This window comes from Cupressus sempervirens, chromosome 5 (genome assembly GCF_028749045.1).
Source record: "Cupressus sempervirens isolate cs-2001-9-10 chromosome 5, ASM2874904v1, whole genome shotgun sequence".
In the NCBI taxonomy this organism is placed as follows: Eukaryota; Viridiplantae; Streptophyta; class Pinopsida; order Cupressales; family Cupressaceae; genus Cupressus; species Cupressus sempervirens.
In genome coordinates this window covers 1,050,674,992-1,050,700,712 of record NC_143122.1, presented here as the reverse complement: position 1 = coordinate 1,050,700,712, position 25,721 = coordinate 1,050,674,992, and the positions used below count along the sequence as shown (strand labels likewise).

At 34.6% G+C, this 25,721-nt stretch overlaps 1 pseudogene across 6 annotated transcripts in view; it reads left to right on the top strand.

Annotated features, from left to right (window-relative positions):
• Positions 1–12,399: 12,399 nt before the first annotated feature.
• LOC149559550 (uncharacterized) overlaps positions 12,400–25,721 on the top strand; it is a 33,170-nt pseudogene continuing 19,848 nt past the window's right edge. For 3 of the 6 annotated variants that reach the window (XR_016365194.1, XR_016365193.1, XR_016365191.1), the window contains exons 1-2: positions 12,400–12,528; positions 12,638–15,307. The product of XR_016365194.1 is annotated as an uncharacterized LOC149559550, transcript variant X5 (transcript). Of the gene's footprint in view, positions 12,529–12,637; positions 15,418–25,721 lie in introns of those variants that run through there. The other 3 variants (XR_016365196.1, XR_016365192.1, XR_016365190.1) reach the window with 2 other exon arrangements.

Sequence of the window (25,721 nt, the reverse complement as noted above, 5' to 3'; positions counted from 1 at the left end):
AAATTGTAAATAAAGATAAAGAGAAGATAAAATTATGAAATTATATTATAAGGGGGAACATATGTAAAGATGGACAATTTGTAAAAGATGTAATGTTACTGTATTATTATCTTTGAGCTTTTGTTACTTAGCCAATTTTCCCTATTTTGTTGCCATCAATGCCAAAGGGGGAGATTGTTGACAATTGGCTAATGGAGATATGTAATTATTATCATTTATGGCAATAGATGATGTACATGATTACATGAAACCTCATAAATAAAGATACTTAGCTTTTAGGACTCAAAAATTTGTCTAAGTATGAATTTGGTATACAATAGTATATTGTTTTGTTTATAACTTGTTGTTGATGTCAAATTATGACTAGCAAAATTAGATGGAAATTGTATACATGTTGACGGTGATGTGTATAACCTTGGAAGTCAATACAAACTGTATGAAAAAGAGATATTCATGTTTTAGCGAAATAGGACAATAGAATTGAAGGAAAGGATTATTTTGTTTACAAAATAATTACTTGTCCAATTACGGCCGACATCCTAGATGTTTACTCTAAGTTGCAAAAGTGTATTGTGGTCTTAGCCAACCTGGCAGAAATTTGTGTAAAGGCATGGCATTTATGTAAAGGACATCTCGCAATGAGAGTGTGATTGTATGTGTTATCTTGTAATTGTTATGTTGAGTAATTGGATGAGAACTTTTGTGAAAGCGATATATGCAAAGTTTTGTAAAAGCTATTTCATGATCTTGGATCAAGCTAAAGATCAGAGATCAGTTGAGAAAGAAGTTACAGTACCTATTCTAGAAGTCTAATTACTCATTTGGCCAGTGCACTCTTCTTGTAATTGGAAGTGCATGTTTGGGCAGTGGGCTCATCTTGCATTTATTGTACTACAACTCCTAACAGGGTTGGCATAACTCCTAATAGGGTTACAATCTTCTAACAGGGATTCATAGTATCCTAACAAGGACTCCTTATACTAAATTTTCTCATTGACTCCTAACTGGGTCCATCCTCTAACAAGGAACTTATATATCAGTATATTATCTAGTGGGTATCATCCTCACTGGGGTTTTCCCTTGGCCAGGTTTCCCTAGTTAACAAAATATGGTGTTATGAGTTATCTTTGTGCATGGTTACTATTACGATTCAACATTACTTTATTACTTTGTTATGTATGGTTTAAAGTAAGAAATAATATCTAGTTGGTGACTAAAGTTTATAGATTACTGATTCACCTCCCTCCCAGTAATCCCTATTTCTAACAATTATGTGTTCTTAAGAGATCAATGAGGGAAAAATTGATTCAAGAAAAGCATAATGGGGCACTTAGTGGTCACTTTGGGGCCAATAAGACATAAGAACTAGTTGCTATGTTTTACTTTTGGCCTAAAATGAACAGGGATATTAGACAATATGTGGAGTGTTGTCTGGTGTGTCAAAAGGCAAAAGGTACATCTTCCAATGTAGGTCTTTACCAATTCCTAGCAGTCCTTACCAATTCTTAGCAGACCATGGGAGTGTTTAAGCATGGATTTTGTAGTAGGATTACCAAGGACCAAGCACGACTTTGATAAAATTTATGTCGTGGTGGACGGATTTAGTAAAATGACACATGTTGTTCCTTGTAGGATAGTACATGATGCTTGCCAAATTGCATACTCATTCTTTAAAGAGGTGGTAAGGATCCATGGCCTACCCTTAAGTATTTTTTCAAATAGGGACACAAATTCATGAGTCATTTTTGGAAGGCCTTGTGGCATAAGTTAGGCTCAAATTTGTCCTTTGGATCTACCTACCATATTCATATAGATGTACAAAATGAGGTTATGAATAGAAGTATTGGAAACCTTCTGAGGTCTCTTACTAAGGAATATGGACAGTCTAGGGACCAACTCATTGGACAGGCATAGTATGCATATAATGACACATTCAATAGGTCGAATCGTAAAAGCCCTTTTGAAACCATTTATGGGTTACACCCTAGAGGTGTGTGTGAATTAAGAGAGTTGAAGGATGGGAGACAAGGCAATGGTTATGTTGAAGACTTTACACATTCCATGAGGGAGCTCCATGAAACAGTGAGGAAGACTCTCATTAAGAACACTAAGAAACTTAAACATAAAATGGATGATAGTAAGAGGGAAGTATAGTTCATAGTTGGGCACCTTGTGATGGTCCATTTATAGAAAGCCAGGTTGTAGAAGGGAGTCCCTCACAAGATTTCAAATGAGGAGGTTCGGACCATGCAAGATATTGGCCAAATATGGCAACAATGCCTACAAGGCAGAACTTCTCGAGGAAGTTGGCTTGTCACCTATCTTCAATGTGGTAGACCTAATTATGTATAAAGGTCCAGTTCTAGATGTTGATCAGAGACTTAAGGAAGTCGCCTAAGCAGTTGAAGACCTAAATTTGACTCCTCCCCCACCATAAATAACTGACATAGTACTTGATTCAAAGGTCTACAAGAAGACTAGGACCACAACTTATTGGGAACATCTTGTCAAGTGGCATGGCCAAGCAGATGTAGAGGTTACTTGGATCAAGGAAGTAGACTTTAAGAAGTTGGGCATAGACTCCAACTTGCTTAATCTAAGGGGGGATTGAACTTTTTATTTTTAGGGGAGTATGGTGGAGGAGCACCTAGGCTAACTTGTAGTCCTGACTCTACCCTTTGGGTTTTTGGCTTGCATTGACCCTAGCCAAGTCAATTTGGTGTATTTTGGCCTCAGAAGGTCATTGTTGGGTTTGCTCCTAGCTGGATTTGACTAGGTTCAATTCACTCTAGGTGGTTTTGTTTTCTTGCTTTAGGTTGTTTATGTTTTGGGTGTTAGGGGTTGTGGGTCTTATACCCTGGCAACCCAAGAAAGGTGTGTTTTTGAGTTATCTTGTCCTCTATGATGTTTTTACATGCTTGTGCATAGGTTGAAGACTATAACTTGTCAATTGGCAAAAGTTGGGGAACGATGTCAAAAAAATGTCAATTGTGCAAAAGTTGCCAAACAGGTAAAAAATGGTTAAAATTATGTGAAATGATTTTGTAAAGGATAAATCATGCCTAGACATCATGAATGGGTCATAGTGGACAGATTTGGAAGTCCCCAGGTTCATACTGGACATTTCCCTATGGGTCATAGTGGATAAATCATGCCTAGACATCATGAATGTGTCATAGTGGACAAATTTTTGAGTTTCTTGATTGCATGTATGGATAAATTGCTGACAACTACTTGTGGGATTGTTGCAAGAGTAGGGAAATGTCTAGAACTATATCTTGATCTACCCGAGGGCCTCCATGGGGATTTTAAACATTCCCCTCATGCGTAGAACCCCAGACTCGTCATATTCTTTGCATGCATTATGTCAAACATATGGTTGATGTCATGCCTATGATTCCATATTTTGCATGCATATCAGTTTGGTATACCAAACTATCTTTGAGCATTTCACCATACAGGTTGATGCTTCTTTTATTATTTTTCCACTATGCATTCTAGGTGTCAAACTTTCTGTTAATGGAGGCCATCAAATAGTGAGCATTCCATTTGATTTTTCCTTTGAGCATGTTCACCATTATTATCTTACCATACAATGTGTCTCTCTTTCATTCTCAATAACTCACCAAATCCATCATTGTTGCATATGTATTTCCTATTCAAATTTGGAATTCTCCTAGGGTCAGTTTCTCACCATTATCAGATCTTGAGGGGACCACTCTCTCTATGTGCCTATTTTTTTGTCAAATTCAGGGCATTCACACTCACATTTGGAATTGCTTGACCATTTTCTACAAAATTTTAATGAACTTTGAATTGCACATTTTACATCATTTCATATTGTGGTTTAACATTAAGAATATGAAAGCATATGATCCTTTATGAGAGTTATTTGTCAAACTCCTCATGCTTTTGTTTCATGAGGCCACATAACTCTCTCTCCAAAATATTTGTCAATAGCTCATTGTCATTTGTGTACTCTACTCCAGAAGAGAAGTTGAGAGGTAAATACTCTAAAATAAAGTTTGAGTTGGGATTGTTGGAAATATTGAGAGGTGGCAAAAACAAATTTGGGGTGAAATTCAAATCTTAACTCAAACTTTTGAAAAGTTAAGGTTTGGGGAGAGAGAGTGAGTATGGGTTCAAGGAGAGAGAGTGAGAAGGCTGATCATTAACTCAAACTCTCCAACTTAACTCCAACTCTAACTCTCTAACCTAACTTTTTTGAAAAGTTTGAGTACAGGGGAGAGAGAGTGAGAATTAGTTTGGGGAGAGAGTAACTAATTGTGGCTTTTATTTTCAAAAGGATAGGTTTGAATATTTTCTAAAATGTCATTTTTAAATATTCAAATAAAAAATTATAGATTCAAATTTTCTATTTGACGATTTAGGATTACATGTAGAAATATCTTTTATTTAGTTTTATTAATTTATTTAGGTCTTATTCATACTTGCCCTATGCTAGTACTATTGCATCATTTAATAACTTTTCTGTTTTTACTATTTTTACTAAACCATTTAACCTTGTATAGGAAACACTATAAAATTACAATTTTTAACTAGTATAGTTCCCTAAAACTATTCTTCATTGTATTTTTATCTTATTGTAATTAAAATTTTAGATTCTATTATTTTATTTTAAATTTAATTTTTGTATGGAATTATATTTTTAGATTAAAAAATAATATATAATTGTGTCATATTTGAAAATAAGTATTATATAAAAAATTATAATTTATATAATATAAAAGTTACCATGATATAAAATATGTAATATTACTAATCACATATATATTAAAAAATGTACCTTAAGATACATTTAAGCTAAAAACCTTTTTTTTTTTTAATTTAATTTTATTACAATTATAACTATATTAAACATACCTATTCATTTTATAATTGTTGATAAATAGATTTGTCACTTGAAAATAGCCCAACGGAGTGTATGTGGCAAACTGTTCACAATAGTTGGATAGCCCCTTGATATGCTGCCTTCCTTTGTGTTTAGAGGGGCAACTCCCTCGTAAGATATAATTTTGAAGTTTTCAAAAAAAGATGAAATCAAACTTTAAAAGATCAATAGAAAGCCATTGATGACAAATGCACCACACAACTTCAAAGCTTTCCTAGACTAACTTAAACCGCTAATAACAACAATCAAGATCTATGCTTGAGAATTACCACCAACACAATGTTGATGAAAAGATTCATAAACATTTGCACAATACCATGAAAATGATCACTGCAAAGAGAACCAATATTTTTAATAATTTAGATTTTGAAAGAAAATAACTCAAATAACATTTTCCTTTATTTTCTTACACCAAGAACCTAAGAGGAATTTTCAATTACAAAGATAAAATTTGTACACACTTTCCAAATATCATCTTATCACCAAAATTCTAAGTTAAGTCTTCTCCTATTCAAAAATTAGAAAAGAAGTCCCCAGACAAAGGTAAGACGATTCCTTATATAGAGATGGAGGTTAAGAACTACCCTTCTGTGGTTAATAACTACTTCCCAAATACGTGATTTGGGTGAGGTTAATTAACCTCTACAAAATTAACCCAATATAACCTAAAACTCAAATCTTACATCTTTCGAGAGGAAGATTGAATAATCAATCCTTATAGATCTCCTTTTGATATTTGAATGATTTATTCTTGAGTTATATCACTTTATTAATGAATATATATCCTCTTTTCATGAAGAGATCAAGAGCATGAGGCATACATGAGTGCACCGAATACTAACTTTAGGTTAATGATCTCTCCAATTGTGCTTATATCTACTCTACATTTGTCTTCTCACAAATTTGTGAGACGAATGTTGAATCACTTTGTAAATCAAGTAATCCCTCAACTGTATATGAAGATTGATATCGTGGTGCTCTAGAAATGCTATGTAGAGGCTCAACTATAAGAAAAGGGAGATTGGTAAATACTTTTATATTTGTTTTTATCCTCCACCTCCCGATGTGTATGTATAGTGTTGGTCTTCTTATGAAGATTTGTAACCGTGACCCACGATACCCCATTTATCACTCTTGATGAATCTAGTTGAAGCCTGGTCTACCACTATCAAATGATGCTTTCTTGGCACCCATCAACTTGTCGGTCGTAATAATGAACTCCACATCAAACACCTCCATGTTTCCATTATCTACTAAAGATGTCTTATGGAGTCTATCATATGGGCATGGTCATTATGTCAAATAGATTACATTCTTAGATTAACAATAACCTATCAACATCAAGAAACATCCATTGCATTGGTGTAATGATGTATATTGCCTTGGTACTTTATCAAACAAGTTAGTAGCTTTGCTTAGTAGAATATTGACAACTATTGATCATGAAATCCATCTGAATACCTGCAGTTGCATCTATTTTGCCAAATGTATACAAAATTTGTAATCATGATGAACACTCTTTAGTGTGGAATTTGGTCAAATAGTTCACCTGCCTTGTTTATACTACCCAAGCTGCAAGGATAACATCATTTTGAGACAATCGATCAACTAGTTTCCATGTCTTCTTTATGTTTCCACATAATTAGCATGTCACGTGGAGTGCCCGATCATGAGTAGAAAGTCTGTATCCTAGTGCATTTTGTCAAATAGGTCATAAAATTCATACTTTGGCCAGTGCTTTCCTTAGACCAACATATGGCTTCACCAAGTTTTTCTCATGTTGATATTTGCAATCAAATAAAAAGTATGGGGTTTGGTTTCCGTACAACCTTGTCTACATAGGCAAGAAAGCCACCACCCTTCTCTTATCATCAAAGGTTAATAATAATCGACTTCCTATGCATAAGCACCCAATTCTAGTCTCCTTCATTGATTTACATAGCTGACTCTTCAATAACCAACTTCATGCTTTACTATCTTGCCTCCTACATATCGGGCTACACCCTAACTCCTACTTGAGCTTCCTCCTTGAGGTTCTCTCGCGACTGTTTCTTACCATTGAAGCTGCCACCTTTCTATCATCTCCAAAGCATTCTTGTTGGAGATTCTTCCTTTGCCATCCACCACCATCACCCTCGCACGCGACGATGGTAAATTTAGTGAAGTAAAAAAAATATGTTCCAATGACTATTTAATCAATCATGGATTAGGGAGCATGGGCCAAGGAGTATCTGCAACAACTCTTTCAAACATTGTTCTTTCTCCTTCATCACACAACCCAACCCAAACCACTTCGTCATGATCTTCATGGCTACCTTGCATCTTTGTGTACATGTCATCCAATGCCAAATAACTTGGAATCATGCACATCATGGGTTTTGTATGGAGAAGTAATATCACTTTCCCTTGTAAATCAATAATCTTCACCTACTAATTTTTCTTGAGGAGGAAATCTGTTTCCAAGAGAGCTCTTAGGATTTCAACATTTCTCTCCCCAATGATTTCTTTGCACATTATCTTGCTTTTAGATTTTTGAAGCCTCTATCGAATACCTTGAAGAAATATCTTCGTTCTTTCATGACTGAGATGTATTTTCTATCATAGAGAGGCCTTTGAGATGACTCCTCTTTCGAATATTATCTTTCAACATTCAGAAAAATGAGGTTAATAATTGTTTTTGAAATACGTGTTTTGAGCCTCTAGCCTTAACCTTTTTGGATGAGAGGTTAAGGTTAATGGTTCAAAATGCGTGTTTTAGAAATTTATCTTAACCCCTTTTTGATGGAGAGGTTAAGATTTTAAGATGAAACACATGTTTTGGATCCCAAACCTTAAGCTTTTTAGATGAGGTCAATGGTTGAAAATTTGTTTAAAAACACGTATTTTGGAAACTTATCTTAACTTTTTTTTGATGGAGAGGTTAAGATTTTGAGATGAAATTCGTGTTTTGGGAGGCGCCATTAACCTTTGATAACTTAAGACTCGGGAACTAGATTTCAAAAATTCAAAGTGTTGGACAAGCCAGAGACAAAACAGATGTATCAAGATCAGGAAGTCATTAAAAATACAATAGATAATTGGCCCTTTCAAAGCTTGAAGTTTGATATGTTCAAACTTGTTTTCACTCAAAATAGATGGAATTATTACAATTTAGCAGGTAAAAGATCCATGGCAACAATAATCAATTCAATTATATTTAATTAAAATTAAGATTAAGATTGAAAAGAAATAGTAGTTGATATTTTACTAAGATTATAATTAGATTTTCATATAAAATTGAAACTTTAATTAATTATATAATTAAAGTTAACCATTAAATAAGTATGAATATGATATTTATAATTATATTATTCTAATATATTTTAGCCGATAGGTTATTTGTGGGAACTTTGTTTCCGAAAATTAAATTTTTGACGAAAATTTTGCAAAAGTTTGACTAGAAAATTGAAAATCCTTCTCGTTAATTATTTATTGGCCAATTTTTTGATATTTATTAGTTGTTATCTCCAATTTTAACTATTGTTTTTCTTTTTCTATTTATTAGTTGTGATCTTCACATTAGCTCATGTTGTGATCTATTCAATTAACTTTTGATTTTTAAAATTGATTTAGATTTTAGTTTTTTTAATTTTTTTATATTAGTTTAATTTTTTCTTTAAATATTATTTTTTAGTTTCTATAATTTATTTAGTTAATAGAATATTTATTAGACATTTTTTTGTATTTCTCTTGTTAATTTTTCATAATAAAGTTTTTGATGGGTTTTTAAAATGATTTTTTTTTCATATTTAATAAATTTAATTTAAATAAATAATATTTATTAATCTATTTAAAATATTTTAGTAAATATTTTGTTATTTAAATTAAAAATTATTAATAATCTAATTTGTTCACATAAGATTATGATTTAAATATCCACTTTTAAGTTTTTTTTATTTTTTCCTTATTTATTTAAAAAATAATTACTTGTGATCTCACATTAGATTATGTTGTGATCTCTATTTATTAAACTGTTCATTTTTTTAAATTAATTTAATTTTTTGGTTAAATATTATTTTTTCAATTTCTATAATTTATTTAGTCAATAGAATATTTGTCAGAGATGTCGCTATTTTTCATATTATTATTTTTGAATTTTTCTTATTAATTTTTTGTAATAATTTTTTTTTTTCATATTTGATAAATTGAATTTAATTGTAAAATATTGAAATTATTAAACACGTTTCTTAAGCAATATTCAAATTTCTTAAATATTGTAAATTTTATATCTATGTTTTAATCTTTAAATTTTTTTATTTTTGTATTTTTATTTTTAAAAAACCTATATTTACATTATTTAATGTTCATTCTACATTTTTCTCTTAAATCCCATTTCCTATCGGCCCACTGTTGCATGTACAAAAGCATGCGACTGCTAGTATACTATACAATATTAAATAAGTAAAATTGTCAGTATAGTTTTTAATAAAAATATTAAAAAATATTCTATGATTTTTATTTTTAATCACACTTGGATATGATTTATGATTTATTGAATTTTTATTTCTATTAAAAATATATGTAATGCATTATAATTTTAATAATATGATTATTTAACATATAAAGTCATGAATAAAATTGAAATAATTACAAAATGTAAATATATTATAGAATTATTTGTTAAATTATAATAATTAAAAAAGTATATTCTTAATGTTAAATTTTATTTTTTATATAACTATTTATTTAATTTTTATTCAAAAATAATTTAACTCAAAATATACCATTTAAATATTAATTATATATTATCTATTTCAATTAATTAATTTTTTGTACATCATTCTTAAATATTCAAATAGAAAGATATTATCTAAATTTAGACATTGACCTAAATACCACAGTCGACAGATGCTCTCTTATGATGTATGTTATTATTAGATATTTTTTGAATTTTAGGTTTTTTTCTAGTGTTCCAAATAATCATTCTTTAAATTTTCTTATCAAACTATTACATTGCATATTATATATGCAAGTTTTATAAATGTAAGTGAGTTGATTTAAATTTTAATATTTTAATATTATATTTTATTATAATATAATTTTTGTTGCTCAAAAAATTAAAAAATTATATTATTTATATTATATAATTATTTAAGAAATATTATTTAATATTATTATTATGAAAATATTACTGCTTTCATATTATAATTTATTTATAATATATAAATAATTATATTTATATATAATTTTTTCAATATATTATAATATTATAATTTATTTATTAAATTAAAATTAGATTTATAAAAACTAAAGATATTAAGCCACTCTATGACACTTGTTTTATTATTTATTATTTATTTAAAGTTAGACGAAAAATGTATTAACGATGTTTACGCCGAGAGACATTTTATACAATGGCAACACAAATGCCCAGCACAGGAATATGCCAAGATTCTTTGTCAATAAAAAAGAATTGGAACCAATTACAAACTTCCCAATTAAATATTAAAAAAGAATTCTTGAAATAATAGCTGGCCGAAATAATAGGAAGCCAAATGAGGCCAAAATAATAGGTCCGAAAAAGTAGGGCCCAAAAAAGTAGGACCCGAAAAAATAGGGCCCAAAAAAATAGGGGCAAAATAATTTCAATATGATTTTTTTTTTTTTGTTAAATATAATTTTGCATGCACATTCATGTTTTTTTTTGCGAGGAGTGGAGGAATTTGAAACAAATTCGTGGAATGTGAAGAGACGTCTGTTGGGGGATATGAGGAGCCTCTCAGAAGTTATAAAACCAAAGCTCCTCATTTCATTTTCATTTTATGTTTTTGCAGGAAGGAAGAGGTGGAGGTTATTAGAAGATTAGATTGGAGTTTTTGAATAGGAGTAAATTGAAGTTTTGGAGTACTATTTTTGCAGGTGAGATTTCTATTTTTTATTTACATTTTCATTTAGATTTGGATGTAGATGTAAATTGAAATTCAAAATTAGTTATAATATTCTACTTTGATTTAGATTTCAATTTTAATTAATTTTTAATTCTTCTAAAGATTATCTTTGAAGAACAAACGGGTTTTGTTTTAGGAAAATCTATTATGGATGGAATTCTAATCATTCAAGAGATGATTCACTCGGCCCAAAAGAACAAAGAGGCTTGTATGTGTAGGACCAGAAAAATGGGTTAAAATGCATAACATACTATGAGCAAATCACAAACCCAATCAACATACGTTAGCACCCAGTAGTCTACCATGAAAGCCAAACTAATTAAGAAAGCAATAGAAACCCCCTTTTTTGTTTGTAGCTCCCATGTTCTTCTTTCTTCTCCAAATGATTGTAGCTCCAATTCGCCTATAGTGCACACAAGGTTGAAGCCAAAGCCTATGATGTGGATCATGCTATGAGAATACTTGAAGTCCGATTTTATGTGAGAGAGAGAATGCAACATGCAAAGAAGTAGAGACTCAAAGATTCAAAGATTTGGATTTTCGAAACATAAGCATTCAGGATTCAAGAGACCAAGGACTTAAGCATTCTCCCTTCAAGAGACCCAAAATGAGAGAAAGAGTGTTCATTTTATAATCAACACTCAAAGTGAGGGCATTGGATTTGTCACCCACAGATATGCAATGTTGCAAGAGATTCCTATGACGCATATGACAGAATATGCCAATTATGAGATTCTATGACGCATGCAAGTCAAACTTGGCTAAATATGGAAGAGAATCTATGACGCGTCATAAAACACCTCAACCCACTTAAAGCCAAGAATCTATGACAAAGAAGCCAAATAGAGACATGCGTAAGAGGTAATAATAATTCCTATGACGCATATGACAAAATATGCCAAAAGTAAGATTCTATGACACATAAGAGTCAAATTTGGAAGAGAATCTATAACGCGTCATAAGATTCCTCAACCCACTTAAAGCCAAGAATCTATGACGAATAAGCCAAATAGGGACATGTGTAAGAGATAAGAATATTTGATTATGACAAATCTCAGCCAAGTGTCAAAGGAGAATCCACGAGGTGTCACATCCAAGTGTCATGATGATGAAATATTTTATGGAATATTTGAATTAAAAATCTTTTTATTCCACAAAATAAGAATTAGTAGAAAATGGAATTAATGATGGAAAATGGAACTTAGGAAATTGTAAATTTTCATGCTTTGCAGATAATGAATCAATTAATTAATAAAATTAATTAATTGAGGATGATAATAGGAAGAATAATTAGTGAGAATAATAGAATTAAATTATGGGTTATTTAATCTTATAGAAAAAATTAGTAGATGGTTGGCCAAATTGATTAAATGAATGTGACCGTATCTTTTGATGAAAATATGACGATGATAAATATCGAATAAGATGAAAATGAAAATAAGTGCCTCAAGAACAATTACTCTCGTCGTAATATATATAGAAGTATATATAAACTAATTTTATTTTATTTGTAACAATTCTGAAATTTTAAAGTTGGACGAAAAAACGTATTGCGTATTAAAAGTACTTTGACGTGTGATCAGTTGTATATCTTCGAGACGAGTTTTTTCGATAGTTTCAAGTTGAGCTGCAAGGGTTCGAAAGCCAGTTTTCTTGATTTGTTTGTTTGATTGAGGCTCTCCTTGCCAGGTAAGTTCACAGCATCTTCCCTGGTTTGTGTGAAATCTGAAAAAAAACTGAATCTGCTATAGTAAACGCTTGAAAATTTCGGGATTAAGTATTTTAAATTTTGTTGTAGGCGTGAATCTGAATTGGCCATTCAAACCGAGACATCAAACATGAGCAGACACGGTGAAAGAGGGAAGCAGTTCTCAGAGGGTGAAATTTCCTCGGAAGAAGACAGAAAGGGAAAGGATAGCGAGGATGAGAAGTTTGGAACAGGCAGGAGAAATAAGCAGAAGATCGTGGAAGATAATTCTAGAATTAGGGTTTCTCCCGAGGAACGCAGGAATGAAAGGCATCGAAGCAGAAGGCACCGATCAGATGAAAGAAAATCCCGGGAAAAAGAAAAGGTTGTCGATTCCAGCAAAGAAAAGATCAACCGGCAGCTCTTGCACAGAAGTAGGGATGAAAAACATTCTGACAGTAAATGGCAACTATCTGATGACAATGAAGGCAGAACTAAATCGAGGGATAAAGGTGTTGATGGCCACACTAATAGGCATGACCTAGGTGGATACAGGAACAGGGACAAAGAGAAAGAGAGGGGCAAAGACAGGGATAGAGACAGGGAGATGGACAAGGACAGGGACATAAACAAGAGAAGACGCGAAGATCCTGACAGATATAGAGAAACGAGGAGTCACATAAATGAGAAGCCTGAAGAAAAAGATGGTTATGAGAAAACTAGGTCTCATAAGGAGACAGGCAATACAAACAAGCGGGACAGACAGGCAGTGGAAATGAAAATTTCTGGTGTGCCCGCTCCATCTCATAATGGGAATGGCGAGGGTCCTGTAAGAGGAACGGACAAAGGTACTGGAAGAAGTGGGGGGGTTTACATTCCCCCATTCAAGCTGGCGCAAATGATGCGCGATGTCGAAGATAAGAGTAGTGTGGAATACCAGCGGATGACATGGGATGCCCTTCGAAAGAGTATCAATGGGTTGGTAAATAAGGTAAATGCATCCAACATCAAGAACATCATTCCAGAATTGTTTGCAGAGAATCTGATCCGTGGAAGGGGTCTATTTTGTAGGTCCTGTATGAAATCCCAAATGGCATCCCCTGGATTCACAGATGTTTTTGCTGCCTTGGTTGCTGTAGTTAACACCAAGTTTCCTGAAGTTGGTAATCTGCTCTTGCGAAGGACTATATTACAGCTCAAAAGGGCATACAAGCGCAATGACAAGCACCTGTTGATAGCAGCAGCAAAATTCATAGCTCATTTAGTGAATCAACAAGTTGCACATGAGATCATTGCCTTGGAACTGCTTACTCTTTTACTTGAGAATCCTACAGATGATAGTGTAGAGGTTGCTGTTGGGTTTGTTAAAGAATGTGGATCTTTGTTGCAAGACCTTTCACCCAAGGGTCTCTATGGGATTTTTGAAAGATTTAGAGGTATTCTCCATGAGGGGGAAATTGACAAACGAGTGCAGTTTTTAATTGAAGGTCCTTTTGCAATTCGCAAAACAAGGTTTGAGGGTCATCCAGCTGTGCGTCCAGAATTGGATCTTGTAGAGCAAGAGGATCAGTTGACACATGAAGTTTTCCTAGAAGATGAACTTGATCAAGAAGCTGGTCTGGATGTTTTTAAACCAGATCCTGATTTCATAGAGCATGAGGCAACCTATGAAAAACTGAAGAAAGATATTCTTGGAGATGCTTCTTCAGATGAAGCAGAAGAGGAAAATGATTCAGGTGATGATTCAGATGATGATGATGATGATGAAGAGGAAGTTGAGGAAGCACTAAGAATACAGGATGAGACAGAGACAAACTTGGTCAATTTAAGGCGCACAATTTACTTGACAATCATGTCCAGTGTTGATTTTGAGGAAGCCGGTCATAAGCTATTAAAGATCAAGCTTGAACCTGGTCAAGAGATGGAGCTATGCATCATGCTCTTAGAATGCTGCAGTCAAGAAAGAACATACCTCCGTTATTATGGTCTTCTTGGGCAAAGATTCTGTATGATCAATAAAATTTATCAGGAATTTTTTGATAAGTGTTTTGTGCAACAGTATTCTATGATACATAGGTTAGAGACAAACAAATTAAGAAATGTTGCAAAGTTTTTTGCCCATTTACTTGGCACAGATGCCTTACCTTGGCATTGTCTGGCTTATATACGTCTGACCGAGGAAGATACCACTTCGTCTTCTCGAATTTTTATAAAGATTCTCTTCCAGGAACTGGCAGAGCAGCTTGGTATTTTGCTGCTGAATGAAAGGCTGAATGATCCAACAATGCAAGAGTCCTTTGATTCAATTTTTCCAAAGGACAATCCTAAAAATTCTCGGTTTGCTATTAATTTCTTTACTTCAATTGGTCTTGGTGGTATCACTGAGAGTTTACGTGAGTATCTGAAGAATATGCCGAAGCTGATAATGCAGCAGCAAAAGTCTATAGCGGAGTTAGATGTATCTACATCTAATGATGATTCTTCTAGCTCATCAGGCTTGTCAGATTCTGATACATCAGACTCAGATTCTGAGAGTGCGACTGATAGTGAGAGAAGTAAGGAGCCACCAAGAAAGAAAAGTGATTCAAGGCATGAGAGTAAATATGAAAAAACGAGAAGAAAGAAAAGGGTGAGGACGTCTGACTCAGAGGATGAGAGTGACCGTGAAAAAAATGGAAGGAAAAGGAAGAGGAATTAAAATCCTGCATCTGGGCTTTAAATAATATTTATCAGTTGTTACTTTGGAACAGTTGAGGCTCTCTATCTTCTGAAGCTGTATAAGTGAGTTTTTGAATTTTGTTTATTAAAATGATATTTTGGCCTGCTGCTACTAGATCTTAAGTAAGCTTCCGAGTTCTTTTATGAAAAGGTAAAAGTAGCTTCTTTTATAACTCTGTTTAATAGCCGTAGTCCTGTGGTGAAATGGTTGGTATATTTGGATCTTTAATGATGCTTTGTGTTTTCAATAATATAAATTTGATGATTGAAAATAATTTAATTTATTGGTTTGCTCAATCTTCTTTCTGTGTATATTGAGCCCATTGCTGCAATTGCTATCAATATCCATTTACGGACACCAGTACCAGGTTAGGTCTGGTGCTAAATTTAGCATGTTTGTATTATTCATTAGCTAGACTTTTTCTCTTATTTTTGGTTGTGTGGTATGATGCAAGAAATAATATTACACAGAGATCTCTACCCATCCTTGTCAGTTAGGATGATGTATATGTCTCTTTTTGCTCGGCAAAATGTTACATCTCCATCCACCATATTTCAATGTCTCAGGAATACACCATCAAACCGTTTGTATAGCGTCAATTGATTTGAATTTCAAAAAAATCTACGATAGAACTGAATGGTAGCCCAACATTAGTTTTGATCTGAGTTACTAGTTCGAGTTTGGTTCCAAGTTTGGGCACAAAGGATCGGTTTTCTGGTATGGAGAAATTTTGGGAAGGGGTTTGGTTTAGTTAGTACAAAAACATGTAAACAACAAAAACAGCATCATGGATCATAATCATACCACCATAGTATCATATACTTAAAGTTGAATATCAAAGATTCAAACCATTCAAATTAATCATAACGTCAAGTTCAAGTATCATTCTTTGAAGTTCAACTAATGGACTAAAAGTTTATTGGTATTCTTCTTCTTCATCATCTCTTAATCTTCAGTTCCCTTTTAAAGATTTTTCTCTTGGCAACATGTTTGAGGTAGTCTTAGGTCGTAGCAATTTTAAATATTTGAGTCTGAGAGTGAGTTTGAGCAATTTTGGCTTGCTCGAAAGGAATGTCTGTCCTGGGTGTGACCAAGTGGTTGAGCCAAGTTTGTTAGAAATATAGAATTGAAACCAAGTGTTTTGTGAGGAAGAGTTAGAATCATGAGAAAATCCTTGTTCCAGCTTTAATTTGACGTCAAAAGCTAGGACAAGCTGTGGGAGATAACACTATCGAAGGCATGCTGATTCTTAAAATTTGGCTATGGCAGGAATTTTTTGGAAACCCCAAAAATCTAGAATCTGCATTTGAACTCCTATGAATCTGAAACCTATCTCAAATACCCTGATAGTATTTATACAAATATAACTTGAAAGTATAAGATAAGTTAAATGTTACATTTGCATAAATCCTCCTGCTCCTGAGCTGAAAAAATGAGTAAGCTCGACATCAGCTTGACTGCTTAGTGACTGTTCCACCCGGGTATGAATGGCAAATGCGTTGGTTCAAACTGGGTGGCTGAAATCAAACTCTGCCCGGACCAGAAGTCAAACTGTTCAGGGACCAGGTACCAGTTTGAACTTCTGCTGGTCTGGAGGCATTTCCAGTGAACTGGATAACATAGGTTTTGATTAAAAAGGTGTATTTAAACATTACTAATATATATATTTAAATATATTGTATGATATATATAATCAATGTGTTTTTTAAAATGTTGGCGCAAGATTAGCACTTTGGTCCCAACTTGTAAATGGTAAATTTACAAGATCCCTTTTATCTGAAACAATTGAGTTATTGCTATTTTTTCCTGGGTTGATCCATGTCCAGGCACATAGACAATTGGACAAAAATCATGTCTGCTAAGAACAAAACCTCTATACTCGTCTTGGCAGTCCCTTGCAGAGGTTGCTGTTCTGATTAAAAAAACCTGGCACTTACAGGACATCTGATGCAGGCCAGTGATTGGCAAATTAACAATGGCAAAAATCAGGTTGGATTTCACAACATGTAACACATAAGAAGGTGCTACCACTGCATTTACAATCGTTGCTGGCATATAACTGGCAGATCTGCATACTTCTAGTTGCTGGTTTAAAGAAGAAAACCCCATACGTACCTGAGTGGAACCCTAACCAGTTTCTATTCACTGTCCTTGGGGGTTCTTTATTTTACCCTAAGGAATATTACATGTTGTCCTCACCTTTTGAGCTTCAAAGATTTATTAGATAGGGTAGTTCTTTGACCCTTCCTTTGCTATTGAAGCTGAAATTCTTCACTAAGGCATAATTGTTTAGGGCCACCCCATAGAGGTTTGTCTTTACCAAATAATAAAGTCCTGTTAGAACACCATTTTGCTAGTGACATGGTGTTGTTTCCTGTGTAAACTGAGGTAGTCCAAACAAGTGGTGTACCTTTAAATCCAAATTGCTTATGTTCTCACTAAAGGGACATGTGGTCACTGGTGATGAAGAAGATGGTTAAACAAATGAATAAGTGGCATAATAATTTCATGTCTATTGCTGGAAATTTCAAGTTTGCCTTAAGGTTGGTATTGTTCTTCACATATGAAGTAATTTAAAAAAAAATGGTTAGAGCTTTCCTTCGATCAGATGGTAACCTAGGTAGGAGGCTTGCGGTCAGTTGAGAGTGAAGTTGCAAACCTAGAATTCAGGGGAGAATATACCCTACAAATTTTGTATATTAAGGATATTTCTTTGGTTGTGAAATGGATCCTAAAAGCTCTTGATGGCTGTGAAGTAATTTAAAAAAAAATGGTTAGAGCTTTCCTTCGATCAGATGGTAACCTAGGTAGGAGGCTTGCGGTCAGTTGAGAGTGAAGTTGCAAACCTAGAATTCAGGGGAGAATATACCCTACAAATTTTGTATATTAAGGATATTTCTTTGGTTGTGAAATGGATCCTAAAAGCTCTTGATGGCTGTGAAACCTGGAAACTTTTTGTGAGATATTGATAGTGGTTTCTCTTAATCTAAACCCCAAATGAAAAAAACTGTACTTTTTGCACCCGTTGTTTGGGAACTTTAAAAACCATACTAGTGAATCTTTGGTGTTTAGCTTAATCTAAAAGGACGGAAAGCCAGTGAAAACTGAAAACATTTGCAGTGTAATGGGATGTGAATAATATCAAGATTTCTACTTCTGCCCTTTCAAGCTTATATGACAGTCTGTAAAATTATTAGTTAGCATTTTGCTTTAAATGAGATTCACTCTACTGTTAAGTTATCGATAAAGAAGTTTAGTCAAACTGTTACATCCCTTGGCATGCCCCCAGACTTGAAATTTCACATTTCTGAAAAGCACTTTTAGCTTTATGAAGGTTTGCAGCTGCTGTTGCATACATTATTGCTGATTAGTGATTACACTAGCTACCCTAAATAAAATAAAAATCAGAACTGGGGTTTCTATGTTGGTGTTTCCATTTTTATTGCTACTGTCATATTTATCCAACAGTTGGTTAACATTATCAGATTTCCACAGTTCATTTGAAATGTGTGAATTTATATCTGGATTTTATTGTGTAAGTATTTTTAGCATCAACGTTTCGGATCACACTCCATGATCCATTAAGTTTTTATACCATCAACGTTTCGGATCGCACTCCATGATCCATCATCAGGATGAGAGAATGCAAGAATAGAAAAAAAACTTGCACAAGAGTTGATTATCGGATTATCCAATTCGATTTTCATATATGGTTAATCTCAGTGTATAAGGGTTTCATATAAACAGTGGTAAATGACTCTATCACTGTTCATAAAATATCAGTCACGATCAATGGTCATATTTGACACATACAATTCATATCTTAGTATTTTACTATTTACTATTTAGTATTTGCAATTTTGTTATTTTACTAATTTACCACAGTTTCATTTGAAATGCGATTCTTATACATTCTTCATAACTAGTTTTTGAAGTACTATATCTATATTAGCTCTGCTCCAAGCCCCATCAATCATCCTGCCATCCCCAAATTTAGGCCTTTTGCCCCCCCATCTTGTCCCCTCATTCCCCTGTCCCAAAATTTGGTGAAAAATGATATAAATCTAAATCAAGTATTTAAAAATATTAAATGTTAATATTAGAAAGACAATCAAAACATTTTCAAAATGAATGTATTAAATTTTTTAAAAATAACATAAAATCAAGGTGACAAGCTAATTATATGAATTGACCACCATTATTCACAGAGCAAAGTTATCAAAATATGTAGGAAAGAAATGGATTCGAGGTTATTTCTCTTTGTTGAGCTTCTACACCATTGTCAAAGTTGCCACTCAACTAAATAGCCCCAAACTAACTCTGCAACAATGAGCAGCTGTCATCACCATCACTATGTCAAGAATGCAACCAACAAACAGAAATTCCTCTTTGCAAAGTTAGTGAGACAAAGATGGAGTCTAGAAGTAACATTTAGATGCCCAGTGATGTAACTTTATGTGTTAAGTGAAATAATACTAAGCTGCTGGTTCGGATTCCGGTTCCGATGCGGGTGTGATATTTGGCTTCGAAATTCACTTAATTTTTTTTGGGTTCGTTTGTCCAAGATTTTTTTTTCTTTTATATATATATGCTGCAGCAAATAAGTTCATACACCACTATGCTAATATTAAAGCAACTTAGCAAAATACACCGCCACATATATTAATGATTTAATTGGAATGGCATGACAAAATGTCAGAATACCAATGCCAACATTATTAATCAGTCATGCGATCAAATATTATCAAAACTCATCAAGGAAATCATCATCATTAGGTAGTTGCTGGTTAGAAGCACAATTGTGTCACTAGCATCAGTATTCTCATCTGCAGCCTCAGGATCAGCTTAAATATCACTTCTGCAGGTTCATGATCAGCTTCAACATCATTAAGTATCTCATGAGCACCATCATCAATTGCAAGTGCATCAAAGTGGATTAACAACTCTGCAGTCTAGGGTTTAACATCCCAATGTTTTGCCTCCCCTTTTTTGTAGGTATTCTCTTTGTGAGTTGTGAGCTTCAAGTTTGAATGCACAAAGACCAAGTTATCTGACTTCTTGGATTTTAGTTGGTTGCGTTTTATTGAGTGGATGGAGGAGTATGTGTTCCAATTCCTCTCGGATGATGATGAACTAACAACCTATCAAGATTTACAAATTTGAAATTATAGCATGGAGAGTTTTGAATATTTATCAACAAGAAATTAGAAATTATAATTTTAAGATTAAAGAACTTGTGATAAAATTTTGATGGCAATAGGTTGCAAGTGCTGGTATATTTGTCCATGGAAGCACCCCCATTTATGAGCATCAACATTGTTCTTGGCTTTAAGAGCTTGAAGACCACAATCCTCAGTGCTCTCGAAACTCTTAAATTCAGACCTCACTGCATGTCATAGGTGCTTGGGAAAGAGTCTTCGAATGGCTCCCTTGTACCTTTTAGCAACTTCAGAATCTCTTAAGTGGGGCAACTCTTGTCGTACCCCCCTTAAGGACCGATTCGCATAGAACTCGAGGCTCAATGCAAAGGCAAGTAGATGCAAAGGGTTAGTCATTTTGTTCCATCTCTCTACCATGATTACTCGTAGCTCCTTGAAGAACTTTTCGTTATGATCTTGCTCTCTCATTTATAATATTTCTAGTATCCTCTATCATGGAGTTAATGCCATCATATACCTCACCGCAAGGAAGGCCTATCCATGTCAATGTAATAGATCATGCTCAATATAGTCTTGGTAAACTTCAGAAGGTATTTAAGATGATCCCACCAAGAGTTATCTAGGATCAATGTCTTAATAGCAGCTTCCTTGCCACTATTAGATTGCCTCCATATGCTCCAATTAGCATTGGTTACCATTCTAGACAATGCCTCTTTAATCTTGACAAGGCGTCTCAAAACAATAGTGTTGGAGGCAAAGTGGGTCTCAACAATTGAACTTACCTACAAGAGCTCCAATTTTAAGAATTGTCTATATATGGCTTGTGTCATATGGTGGTTCATGACAAACATTTGGATATCCTATGCTTCTTCATACCATTTTTTTATCCACTTAACCTTAATGCCAATATTTTGCTGCATTAGGTTGAGTGAGTGCACTACACAAAGTGTCCAAAAAATATCTTCCTACCGCTCTTCAACCAATCAGGTGGCAGCCCTACAATTCTTGGCATTGTCAGTTACTACTTGAACAATATTCTAAGGGCCAACTTGCTCAATGGCTTGGATGAGAATGTTTGCAATGAAAGGATTGTCCTTTACCTCTCTTTCACAATCCACAACTTTCAAAAACATTGCACCTTCTGTAGAAACTGCAATAACATTCATTTAAGACAGCATTTAAGACTACTGATGGTCTTTATGAATGGCTTGTGATGCCATTTGGTCTTTCCAATGCCCCTAGCACATTCATGAGGCTCATGAATGAAGTGCTCAAAGACTTCACAGGAGGATTTGTGGTGGTGTACTTGGATGATATCCTCATCTATAGCAAGACCAAAGAGGAACATGTCAAGCATGTAGAAGCGGTTTTGAAGAGGCTTCATGAGAAGCTAGCTATCAACCTTGAGAAGTGTGACTTCTTCAAGCAAGAGTTGGTGTATCTAGGCTTTGTGGTGTCTAAAGGAACCTTGAAGATGGATAAGGAGAAAGTTGCTGCTATCCTAAGTTGGCCTACACCTACCACTACCACTAAGGTAAGAAGCTTCCATGGATTGTCCCAATTTTATAGGAAATTCATTAGAAATTTCAGTGGTATTTGTGCACCCTTACTTGATACCATAAAGAGGGGAGTTAAGTCTAAGTTTAGGTGGACCTTAGAAGTTGAAAAGTCCTTTGATATGTTGAAGAAGCAACTAGCCACTCAACCCATCCTACAATTGCCTAGCTTTGAAAAGTTGTTCGCCTTAGAGTGCGATGCAAGTGGCCTAGCAGTGGGTGGGGTGTTGAGTCAAGAAGGTAGACCAGTTGCCTTCTATAGTGAGAAGCTAAATGAAGCTAAGAAGAAATACTCATCCTATGATCTAGAATTGTATGCCTTAGTCCAGTGTCTTAGGAAGTGGAGACACCATTTGCTGCCTAAAGAGTTTGTTGTTTTTACTGATAACCAAGCCCTTAGTTATGATAATACACAAGAGAAGCCAAGTAACAAGCACTTGAAATGGATGGAGTATTTGCAAGCTTTCACCTTAACCATAAGGCATAAAAAGGGGCAATTAAATAAGGTTGTCGATGCCTTAAGTAGAAGAGTCTTGACTGTTCAAGAGATTCAGCTCCAAAGCATTGGAATAGAGTGTTTTAAGGACCTCTATAAAGAAGACAGCGACTTTGCTTATGCATACAAGGTATGTACTGATTTTGAGAATCACTTCCATAGCAAATTTTCAGAATTCACATTGCAAAATGGATTACTTTTCAAGGTTAATCAGTTGTGTATTCCAAGAGGTTCGATGAGAGAGCACCTAATACAAGAGAAGCATAATGGCGGCTTGAGTGGGCATTTTGGTATTAGCAAGACAATAGAACTAGTGCAAAGGTTCTATTATTGGCCTAAATTGGTCAAAGATGTAACCAAGTATGTGGAGCAATGCATGGTGTGTATGAAGGCAAAAGGAGGAATGAGCAATGCAGGTCTTTATCAGCCTCTACCAATTCCCAACCGGCCATGGCATTGTTAAGTATGGATTTTGTTGTAGGTTTGCCTAAAACTAAGCAAGGATATGATAGCATATATGTTGTTGTTGATAGATTCAGTAAAATGGGGCATTTCATTCCATGTTAGACAACTAATGATGCAAGTCATATAGCTCATTTGTTTTTCAAAGAGGTTGTAAGGATTCATGGACTTCCATTAAGCATTGTGTCAGATCGAGATGTGAAATTCACGAGTCACTTTTGGAAGACTTTATGGAATAAGCTTGGCACTAACATGTCTTTTGGTCAGCTTACCATCCTCAAACCGATGGTCAAACTGAGGTGGTTAATAGGACTTTAGGTAACCTTCTTAGGTGCCTAACTAAGGAGTATGGTCAGACTTGGGATGTTATCATCTCACAAGCAGAATATGCCTACAATGATAGCAAGAATAGGACTACCGGAAAGAGTCCTTTTGAAATTGTTTATGGCATGCATCCAAGAGGTGTGTGCGAATTAAGGTGTCTTGGAAACATGGATCAGATTAGTGGTCAAGTTGAAGACTTTGTACAAACCATGAAGGAGATTCAGGAGCAAGTCAAGAAGACTATTCAAGACAACACTCTAAAACTCAAAGCCAAGGTGGATGAAAAGAAGAAGGATGTTTAGTTTGCTGTTGGGGACTATGTGATGGTCCATTTGAACAAAGCAAGGCTTCAAAAAGGTATTCCTACTAAGCTACAGATGAAGAGGGTAGGGCCTTGCAAAATATTGGCTAAATATGGAGCAAATGCCTATAAGGTAGATTTACCTTCCGATTTGGGCATATCCCCTATTTTTAATGTGCAAGACTTGGTGCCATACAAAGGTGACTCATCTCAGATCAGTCCAAATGTTCATGAAGATCTTGAACCTGTTGCAACACCTACAAACAAGTTGGAGGTAGAAAAGGTATTAGACTCAAGGGTAAAGAAGACTACAAGGCACAAGGTGTACATGGAACACCTCATCAAATGGAAGGAAAAACCAGTTTCAGAGGCTACATGGGTTGCTGAGATAGAGTTCAAGAAGGTTGGCATACCTCTAGATTTGTTGCAAATTGATCCACCTTGAGTTCTTTGTTGGAGGGGAGTATGGTGCAGGAGCACCTAGGTTGGGTAAGCGTGAAACCTAGGTATTTTCTTATTTTTGGCTTGTAGTGATGCTAGCCACATCACTAGTCTAATAATAGGATCAACTAGGTCCTAAGGTGAGGTTAGATAGGTTAGAAGAGCCCCACAATGTAATATTGCTCCTAATTGCTAAAAATTGCTCATTTGGCTCAATAGAGAATTTTTGGTTTTTGAGGGCCAAATAGGGAAAGCAAGTGTTTTAGGGTCCTTATTAGGTGTTTTGAATCCATCTTAAGCCTTTTGGAAAGTTTGGTAGCAAGTAGAGAAAGTTTGGATAGATAATTTGCAAAATTGCAAAAATTGCTCATTTTTTTGCAAAGTTGTCATTGACAACTTTTGTAACTTTTATGCAAAAAGAGCAACTTCTTTGTGGGAGACCTTTAACCACTTAAAGTAGTTAGAAACGTCCATGCCAAGCCTATATTAGGTCGAACTCAACCTTTTCAAGAGGTTGGAGGAAGGAGAAATGAGAGTTTAAGAATTGTAATCAACATTTTTACTACGTTACAACAGTTTCTTGCTTTGGAGTGTTTTTCATGCTTTGTACAAATCAGACTTAGGTTTTTCTAAGTTTGAAGTGTTAGTATTAGTTGTCCTTCAATTCTATTTTTAGTTTTTGTGTTGTTATAGAGAGTTGTGTGTGGTTGAATAAATTATTTTGTAAGTTAGCAGGTTGTTGTTCTGAACTGGGCAGCGAATAAAAAATGGAATCTTAGGGCCTTTTCCCACCGTATAAAATGTACGGCCTCTTGGAATTTGTAACTAGACTCCTTGTAAATTATGTACAGCAAAGGAGAGCCCATGGGAAGCACATAAAGCATTTTTAAAGTGATGACCTAGGCAAGCCAAATGCAACTTGGTTAAGGATCACAATCGGAAAAACAAGCTATGGAGGGGATTGAGAGTTCAAATGCCTCAATCTGACCACACAACGATTAAGGAGAAGGTCTAACCTTGCTCCAGTCCAAAGGAGAGGTCTTGGAAAGGTGTCTAAGGTGGTTTTCTATCACAATAGCGATAAAGCCTTTGAAACCCTCATTTTAGCGAAATTTTGTACTTTGGTTGTACGGACAGTTTGAGGGTTGGAAAATTACAGAATCTTGAGGTACTCTGAAAAGGGTATCCATAAATATAATTTGTTTGCAGGGTTGTTAAGAAGTTTTCCAAGAAATCTTGTTGCTGGCTATTTAGGAGGGCTAATTCCTAGTAGCCTTTTTGGAGCATTTTGGTGTTTGAAGCCTTGTGGGTTGAATGTGCCCATTAAATCAGAGTTGTTTGGGATCTTGGATGTTAGAAGGAGTCCAAAGAAACCATAGATGACTAGTTAGCACCCTTGGAGGTCTAGGTGGATTTGAGGGTTGATGGTGGACTGGGGAAGGCTAGTGAGCAATGATGTTACTTTGTTGGTGTGCCTCCAACTGAAGGAATAGGATCTCTTGAGCAAGATCCTAGGAAGCATAGGGTGTGTAGAAGCCCTAGTGGGTCAGGTGAATGACCTAAGGAAGCCCTGAGCAAGCTTGGGTTTTGGAAGCAAGGTTGGGGTGTTACATCAAATCATTTCCCCCCAATCAATAAATTGTTTTCTGATAGTTATGGTATTGATGTATAAAATCATCCTATTGGTGTAAATATGTATTTACTATTTACACTTAAGTTTATTTAAGTTAATGCATT